Source organism: Arachis hypogaea, chromosome 7 (genome assembly GCF_003086295.3).
Source record: "Arachis hypogaea cultivar Tifrunner chromosome 7, arahy.Tifrunner.gnm2.J5K5, whole genome shotgun sequence".
In the NCBI taxonomy this organism is placed as follows: domain Eukaryota; kingdom Viridiplantae; phylum Streptophyta; class Magnoliopsida; order Fabales; family Fabaceae; genus Arachis; species Arachis hypogaea.
In genome coordinates, this window is record NC_092042.1 from 15138648 (window position 1) to 15148220 (window position 9573).

Genomic DNA, 9573 nt, shown 5'->3' on the forward strand with positions numbered 1-9573 from the left:
CACAACAAAGCACACTACTTTTGGTATTGCTCTCTTAATTGAATTTTCTTTTGGAATCATATATATTTATGAGAAATATTTTATATCCAATATTTTTTTCTCCATATCTTATATTTTAAATCAATATTTGTTAATTAAAAATATTTCAGTAACTTAAAAATATTAGTTAAAACCTATTATTTTTGTCTTTATTTAATGTATTCTATAATAAATAAATACTATATAAAATAAATTTTTTGATTTTTTTTTGTCTTTCTATTATTATTGTTAGTTAGTTTTCTAGATTTTTATTAAAAATGTTAATTTTCTAGGATGTCTAATGTATTTCATCACAAATTACTGTCATATAGAGATGGAAGTGATGATCTTTTCTCCAAATGATCGAAGCTGAAAATATTGTGCGATTTTGTCTCTTTCGAAAAACCAAGCCAATTAGTTCTGATCTATCTCTTCCTATAATAACATTAACAATTATTTCATATCTAATGATGTTTTAATTTTTGAATATATATCTAAGATTTTGTTTTGCATCGGCCATTTCACAATCGTGGATAACCCGTATATAAAAATTAATTTAGATCTTCTAAAATAAAAAAATAAATTTATAAAATGATAAATTCATGAATTAATCACTGTTGAATAACAATAAGAATAACTATCCGTAAACTGTCTAAGGAATAGTTTTAAAGACTGGGTATTTATTAGCAAAAAGCCAAAAACCAACCAACCATCCAGTATAAAATATAAATCAACCACCTAAGTAAGTAAGTAACTAATACTAAGTCTGTTTTCATCGAGTTTGTTTTTGTCTGATCCAACGTTAAGCCTGGATTGACCTTGGGTCACTGGGTTTTTGGTCCGATCAGTTGGATTGGTTCGGTTTTTCAATTATGCCTAGGGGTGAAACGCTTAGACTGTGGTTGTTTTTTAGAATTGAATTTGAGAGTGAGTATTGTATTTGGTGACAAAAAATTAAAACTAAAATTTCTATCAAATTTTAGTCCAATATCTCTAAAAAATAAGGACGCATAAAACTGAAATTTTTAAAAATAGAAACAGAAAATTTAATAATATTTTTTTTAAAAAAAAAATTATTTAATTTTTTAAATTTTAAATTTATGTCTTAATTTTTATATTTATTTTAAACTAAACATAATACTACGTTATACACAAAATTTAGTCTTTATTTCTTAGTCAAAAATAAATCCAAAAGGGTGAATGCATAGGCTTGGCTCCTCAATTTTTTTTAATAATTTTAAGTATAAAAAGTTTTTATAAATTATATAATTTTACTTGAAAAATAGAGTATAATTGTCTTATATAATAATTAAATTATTAAACTAAAAAATAATTAACAATATTTAGATTGAGAAAGATATTATTGTCAATCACTTTTCGATTAAATAAATTTTCAAACCTTTAAATATTTAAAATTTTTTTCTTTTAAAATATTTTTTTCTTAATTTTCACACCTATTATCATATAAAAATATTTTAATATTTTAATAGCTAAATTTTTTTATATATTATATTACATACATGAAAGTAAATTATTTTAAAATTTATTTATTTTTTCATGATATTAAAAATATAATATATTAAGTAAATTCATTAAAACGATTATATTTTATATATTTTGTTCATGAATATATTTTAAATACATATAACAAAGTTATTAGAATAATTTATTTATATTATTTTATAACATATTTTTTTATAATATGAAGTATAAAAATATAATTTACTGTCACAATAATACTCAATAAATAAAATAATTAAAAAATAAATAATTTTTATATTTTATCGAATCTAAAATTAAAAAATTATAAAAATCAAGATAACCTTTTTATATAACAAACACCTATCAGTATTTTATTAATTAAAAAATATTAATCATAATTATATATATTACTAAACATATAATATTATATTTAATTATACAATATTTTAATTTTTGCCTCTGCTAAGTAGATAACGGAAAATCTAAACAACGTAAACAATGAATTGGAAATTTGGCCCAATGAAGTTAAAAAAAAAAAACACTCCACCCAAATTACCCAACCAAAAATCTCCATTCAATAATTCAAAAATTTTAACCATCCATTATACTCTAATTTGCCAAAGCACCAAGTTCTCTCCCAAACTCTCTGCCGTCGCCACCTCACCAACCAGCTCCTTTCGTCGGCATCACCCTCTCCCTCACCTGACATCATCGTCACCTCCTGGGTTCTTCATGTCGTCACTTGGTCACCAACCGGACCCGTCGTCATCGCCGAGATCATCCTCACCGCCACTGGTTCGTCAACAAGAACCCTCATCGGTACTTAAGGATAACCATCCACTTAAAAATAAAAATAATCATCTGCATACCCAATGAATTAAACATCCAACATTTTAATTGTATCTAACTAAACTCATTCCAATCAAATAACCATCCACATAAGAATTAAAATAGTCATCCGCATACCTATTAAAATAACCATCCAACATTGAAGATAATAGATGCAAGCTTTCTGATATGACTGAACTTCAAAGAGAAATGATCTTGTCAGATAGGGCCACCAAAAAGGATGACAAGAATTTATTGGGGAAGATAGCATCGAAGCATGGTATTAAAGGAAAAATAACAATTCCTAGAAAGCAATCTCCACCGTTGTCATCGTCGCGAATGTGAGCAGCAGCCAAATCTGCTAACAAGACAACCAAGAATGATGCATTGAATGAATTACGTGCTAAGAGATTGAAGCAGCAAGATTCAGAAGCTCACTGCAGATTGAGGGAGGCATCAAGAGTTTTAGGCTCCCAGCATTTTACTCCACCAAAGTGCAAAGCTTTCACTACAGCAAGTCTCAGCAGTTCAAGCCATAGTGATAGTGAAAGTAGGTCTCACAATAATGATGAAGGTTCAACTGGTGATGGAGGAATCGGTGCTTGAAGCTACGACGCTGTTTTTGTCACGGCGTGGTGGAAGGAGAAAACGTGAGTTGGAGGAGGGGGGTTAAGATAGAATGGGAACATGATGTGACGGAGGAGGTTACATTGCCTAACTCTAATCATTTAATTCAACAATTGATTATTCTAATAAATTAAGAATCTGATTTTAATAATTAATTTGATCTTCTTTTTTAAAGTGTTGTTCATGTTATTCAACATTTACATTGTTTACCTTACTTTCTCTTTAATTTTCGATCCCTTCTTTATCGAATTCTTAGATCTGTCCCTGCTCTTGGTCTCTATTTTTTATTGTATGTCTTTATTACCCAGTGTTAGTTTAGCCAAGGGAGTGAGAAGCATTATTTTATTTTTCTATTCCGCTAGGAAACCAAGAGGGGGTTCAGCCAACTCCTGCCAACTCCTATTGGGCTGGACCCCAAAACCTATTTCACCATACAAGCAAGAAGCAACATCCCAATTTACCCACAGTGAACCAAATTAAGCCTAGTTAACCCCCATCTTTCACCGTTTCACTACAGCAGAATCAAAAATCCCCCACTGGCAGTGCATCCCCCCACGTTTGTCATACGTGTTTCCTAGATAGGGTCTAGGGCTGCAGTAGCTTCGTCCCGTCCACATGCGAGCAACCGCGACGTCATAAGCTCTCCCAAGACCGTCACAGTGCCTCCGTCCCATCCACGTGCGAGCAACCGCGAGGGTCAGAAGTTCGCGCCAGACCGCCATAGCGCCTCCGTCTTGCCCATGCACGAGCAATCACAGGGTGTCAGAAGCTCACCCCAGACCGGCGCTACTGCTGCATGTCGTCGTCGTCCCGCCATTGAAGCCTCCCCTTCTTAGTCGGTTTACTCGACATTGCCTCCCGTGTTCTGTCCCCACGAGCACCATGTCGGACTCCTCCAGGTTGCGCCGTGAAGCCTCACCGGAAAGTACTCTCGGTAAGTATTTATTCATGGGTGTTACTTGATTGATTTTGATGAGTAAAGTGGTTGTAAGTTGATTTTGTACTAGATCCTTTGCATATAATGATACATTCATATAATATGAATTTTGAATTGTTGGATGTTACTTCTGTCTAAAATTAGAGTTTTTATTGTAGGAATTGAAAAGGATTTTCTGCGATACTAGATGTTCTTGTGTGAAAATATTCTGATTTTTGGTGGATTGATAAATGAATTTGTCTCTGATTGTAATTGTTGGATGTTTTAATCATGCGAATTGAATGCCTATTTTTGTTGAGTATGCATATGATTCAATTATAATTTATTGGTTGTTGCTTTTTCTTGTGAATGGATGGTTCTTATTGAATGAGCATGGATGTTGTTTTTTTTTTTAAAAGATTAGTTCTGATTTAACTTAATTTTGATTTATTCGAAGTTTGATGTGAATTTAATCATATGAAATTGCTGCAAGAAACTGGACACGTTGACAAAGATGATATTTATAAACGAAAATGTGAATGTTTCATTTGTGATATGTCAGCTTTTTTAAATTTGTTATAGAACTGTTCTTTTCCGTTCAATGGGTGGATGCTACTAATATTTACACTATTGGTTTAATGTTTCCTGTTTTGATGGATAATGTGTGCACATGCTGCACTGATTTCTTTTTAATGTGGTTTGCAAGTTTGGGATAAAAATTAGACTAAAATTAGTTTAATTTTGCCAAATTTAAAGTTCAGTTTGAGTTTAGATACCTAAAAATCATGCAAAGAGTGGAATCCATCATAATGTATGCATGTGATGACGTTACCGTTTGAGACACTTTTGATATATTTTGAGTTTTTTTTTGTTACAATTCTGAATTTTTATAATACTTTAAGAATTAGATGTATTTTATTTTGGTCATACTTAGTATCTTTCTTCTTGTAGGCAACTTGAATATTTATGCAAAAATTTACGTCACATGTTTCTTTTGTTAAACAAATAGATGTTTTTTTATACTAAATGGATGATTCTTTTAAAAGGAATCATCATTTAAGAAGGGAATTAACTTTGAAGTAATTGAATCCATGTTGTACTTATTGATTCAATTGTTGTGACTTATAACATTTTTATAGTTAATATATAATAGACATAGATGGCTATGCATTTGTTGCATACACCCTAACCACTTGATAATAAAGTTAATCATGGAAGTAACACTTGCCTCATAAGTTCATCACTAAGTAGTATGTTGTGTATGTGGACTCGTATTTAATTTGATAAAAATTGTAACTCCAAAGTTCAAGTATAATAATCGCATGAAGTAAAAAAATGGGTAAAAGGAAAACTGTCAAAACACTTTGATCACTCCTGAAAAAGCAAATAACCAAATATTGTTGTTGTTCTTTCTTTTATCTTTTTTTTTCCTTCTTTAAATTTTGTTAAACAAGCATCAAGATAAATACAAAATTTTTTTCCTTCTTTTGTGACGCTTGTATTCACTATCAATTGAATCATCTTTGCAGTAAAAAATAAATACAAGTAACTTCTATTAGGTACCTAATTATTTTTGTAAAGATCTAAGAGGATGTTACTTCTGTCAAGTATCAAGATATTTTTTTTTCATACAAAATAAATGTTACTTTAACAGAAGCCATGTGAATGAAAAATAAAAAAAGCTTATCCCACATAAGTAACTATAAATTTGTCATCATGCTAAAATGAAATGAAAGAAATCATGATATTCATTCAAGTTATCCATACAATTTGCAACACTGTCGATACAGGAATTAATCATGACCAAAAGTAATACAAAAAGAATCATCCATTTAGTATAAAAAAAATCCATTGTTTAACAAAAGAAACATCTGACGTAATTTTTTGCATATTGCTTTTGCCTCTTCAGGATGTCCATGGAAAGTGAAGCTACATCGTTTAGAAAACTTTATATTTTGTTAGACGGGATGAAACTACATCGCTTAGAAAACTGGTATATCATTACTATACAACTAGCTAAACAAAGAATAACTTTCTAGTTGCTATACTTGGATCACGTCTCTTTCACTTTATCCGATTCATCAACTGTTTCAAACTCCTCTTCAATCAGTTTAAATTCGTCAATCATTTTAAAATAGACTTTCTACAATCATCCATCTGCAACCATAAGCAAGGACACATACGCAGTCATAAGCAAAGGAATATCTATCTAAAAAATAAAGAAACAACCATATAATGACAATTATAAAAACAAAGTAACATCAACAACTATATACAAAGAAACATCTACTTTTAAAAGTAAAAGACACAATTATTACTCAACCTAAGATAATCTAGCTATTTGAATCTAATAAATATTTATAGAAGCAACCCAATGCATATGGTGCCATTTCTTTCCCAAATTTAACCATAACAGTCTCCAAAGTAAATACAAGATCCTCATTCTCAACCGCATCCATGGGTTTGAAAAATTCTTTAAAAAATTCAACTCAGCATTGTATCTATTACGACATTATTCAATTAGGAATATCCTATAACCTATAAAAAATATAGAAACCAAGTAAATCCAGACTTTGTAAGCACTAGCAATAAACCAAGTAAGTACTAAGTACTATCAATATCAGAAAGCTTAAATGTATTCAATAAATCCAAACTTTGTAGATTATAACATTCTATTTCCATTGCTTCTAAAAACAAAATAAAGTAACTAGTCTTAACATACATTTAGGATTCCCAAAAGTTGTCCCAGCATTCTTTTATTTCTATTAACCAAGCTTATATCCTCTTTCTTCGGCAATAGCCTTGGTACATGTTCCATATTAAGAATCTCATAAGCTTTAAATGAAAAGCAAATAATAAAGCATTAGGTTTACAACCTTAAATCAAGCACTGATGGAAGAAGATAATATATTTGTAATTACCATCTTCGACATTCTTTGATTTTCAACTCCCCCAACATTCACTTTTATTCACAAATGCATAATGATTAGTCAATTTTAGCAGAATGAATTATCCTAAATTGAATCATGATTACTAAAACCTAATAAAGAAGGCATGAAAAACTCTAAGCAGAAAAGAAATAAACTATACAAAGAAAGAGTGACACAAGCGGTATTATTTTATCTACAGAGCCCTTGCAATCGGCGAGGAAAGAGGGGGCCGGCGCGAGCGCGTACGACTCGAGTGTGAATAGAACTGCAAAAGTAGAAGATGTGAGCGATGCGGATGAGGAATTGCGAGCGGTGAGAATGCGTCGGGCGAGCAGAGTGGGTGCGAGTGGAGCGGATTAGACGACGGTACGATGGGAGAGTGACGATGATGTGAGACTACTGCATAGACGATTCGCGATGGGACGCGAAGAGGGTGAAGCAGAAGCGCGATGGCTATCTTTCTTGCACGAACGGCAAATAAAGTGACAAAGAAGGATGCAAAGACGACCGGCGATGGCGCACGAGGATGGTACAACAGTGATGCTACGACAGCACGACAAAACTGCGACAGCATGGGGGCATTGGGGAGAGAGATTATGATTTGTAGTTTTGTGTAGTGAATAGTGAGTGGAAGTGAAAATAATTTATAGTAAGTTTTGATTCAAAAAGACCATTAATAATTATTGAGTTTATTAAAATATTATTAGAGTTGTTAGTAGTTGGGAGTTAAGTCAGTAATAACTAGTAGTTTGTAGATGGATATTTATGAAGTTAGTTGAAAGTATTTTTATAAATAGCATGACTTTTGTATCATGTAAAACACAACTTCAATACAACAACTTCATATAATATTATCTTCTTTTATTCCACTCTTCGCCATTGTCTTCTTCCTCTATAATGGCAGAATCATCTTCTAACGTAGCACAAAATCCCTCTAGCCCTTTCTATATTCATTATAGTGAAAATCCAACTTTTGTCATCGTTCCTTCTCCTCTAAACGGATGATCTTCTGTTTTCAATAGCTAGTGTTGTCTTGGTTATATCATTCCCTCTCTCTTTCTATTACCCAAAATTATGGTCATTGAGACCTACACTTTCACGCGCCTCTCAAAGTTTGTTGTCATCATCACTTTTTCTTCTTTTCTCTTCTCTTCTTCTTTTTTCCTTTCTCCTTTTCCTTCGGTAAAAAAAAAACCACCTGTATATTTTCTTCCTCTCTTTATCTATCTGTTCAATCCACTGACGGTGGTTGCGGCGTCCCCGACGTCTCTTTTTTTTCTCTCTTTTTTCCTTGGTTGTCTCACTCTCAAACACAGAATGAGAGAAGTAGCCTTGTTTCTTCTTCTCTTTATCTATCTATTCAAAACACTGTCGGTAGTCGCGGCGTCCCCGACGTCTCTTTTCTTCTCTCTTTTTTTCTTCCCTTGTTGTCTCACTTTCAAACACAGAACGAGAGAAGTAGCCTTGTTTCTTCCTCTCTTTATCTATTTGTTCAAAACAACCGGTCGTCCTGGCGTCCTCGACATCTCATCCTCATTTTTTTGAGTTCAATAGGTCAAAAATCACTGGTATCAGCCACCAAACGCGTCTTCTTCCTCTGCGTCACCGCATCGCACGCATCGTTTCTTCTGCGTCACCGCACCACACGCGTCTTCTTCCTCTGCGTCACAACATCGCATGCATAGTCTCTTCTGCGTCACTGCACACCGCTCACAGAAGCCTTGTTCTTCTCTTCTGTCATGATCGAATTGCGGCCCATGCCGCACCACTCTTTTTCTTTGTCTTCACTTTGTCTCACGCCACACACCTTTTTCTCTGCGTTACCGCGTGATACGCCTCTTCGCCAACCATTTCATCGAAACGTATCCAGGTTGGAGACTATTGACATGTCCACCAACTTGAGGGGGCATATTAAAATATTATTAGAGTTGTTAGTAGTTGAGAGTTAAGTCAGTAATAACTAGTAGTTAGTAGATAGATATTTATAAAGTTAGTTGAAAGTATCTTTATAAATAACATGACTTTTGTATAATATAAAATACAACTTTAATACAACAACTTCATATAATATTATTTTCAGTTATTCTGCTTTTCTCCTAAAAATTCAACAGAGTTGTTCAATTCTTGTCTGTTTTAGGCACTTAAGTTCTATACTTTTCCTTTGTTTTTAAATTTTCTCTCTAGCTTGTGGCAATCAACGAAGGCAAAGGCTATGGTATGGAGCACTGAGAATATCTAGAGGTATGGACGCCATGTGTATGCACCTATTGAACGACACCTGTGGTGATAGATATCAGTGCTCCTGACACAAGATGGAAAGACAGAGACTTTTGCAGATGTGGGTCATGAAGGGGTTCAGATAATTAGTTATTAAGTATCGTTGGTAATGGAATAATAATGCTAAACAAATTTTTGGAAGAACATAGATGGTGGGCCAACAGAATTTTTCAGCAGTGTTGGGCTATGCAAGTTGGGCCTTAATATTTAGTGAATGAAAAAGCCGGTTTTTAATTTGGTAAAAAAAAAAGTAACAGATCCAAGTCATTCCCAACCCCCCCTCGTGACCCAAATTTCCCCTCCCCCCTCTCTCTTCCCCCAACCCTTTATTCCTTCTACTTTATTTTATTTAACTCATTAAAGATAATTCATTATGATGAATTAATTATATCAACTAATTAATTTGAATAGATATTTAAGTATTACATAATTTAAAATTATTTGATTTAATTTTTACATCGAATTTTTATCTTTAATGATAGAATCAACATAGCA

General features: G+C 32.6%; 1 non-coding gene across 1 annotated transcript; it reads left to right on the plus strand.

Moving 5' to 3' along the window:
• The first annotated feature begins 352 nt into the window (after positions 1-352).
• LOC112704331 (small nucleolar RNA Z103) lies at positions 353-447 on the plus strand. The gene has a single exon (XR_003154964.1). It is a non-coding gene; the product is annotated as a small nucleolar RNA Z103 (small nucleolar RNA).
• The last annotated feature ends 9126 nt before the right edge of the window (positions 448-9573 follow it).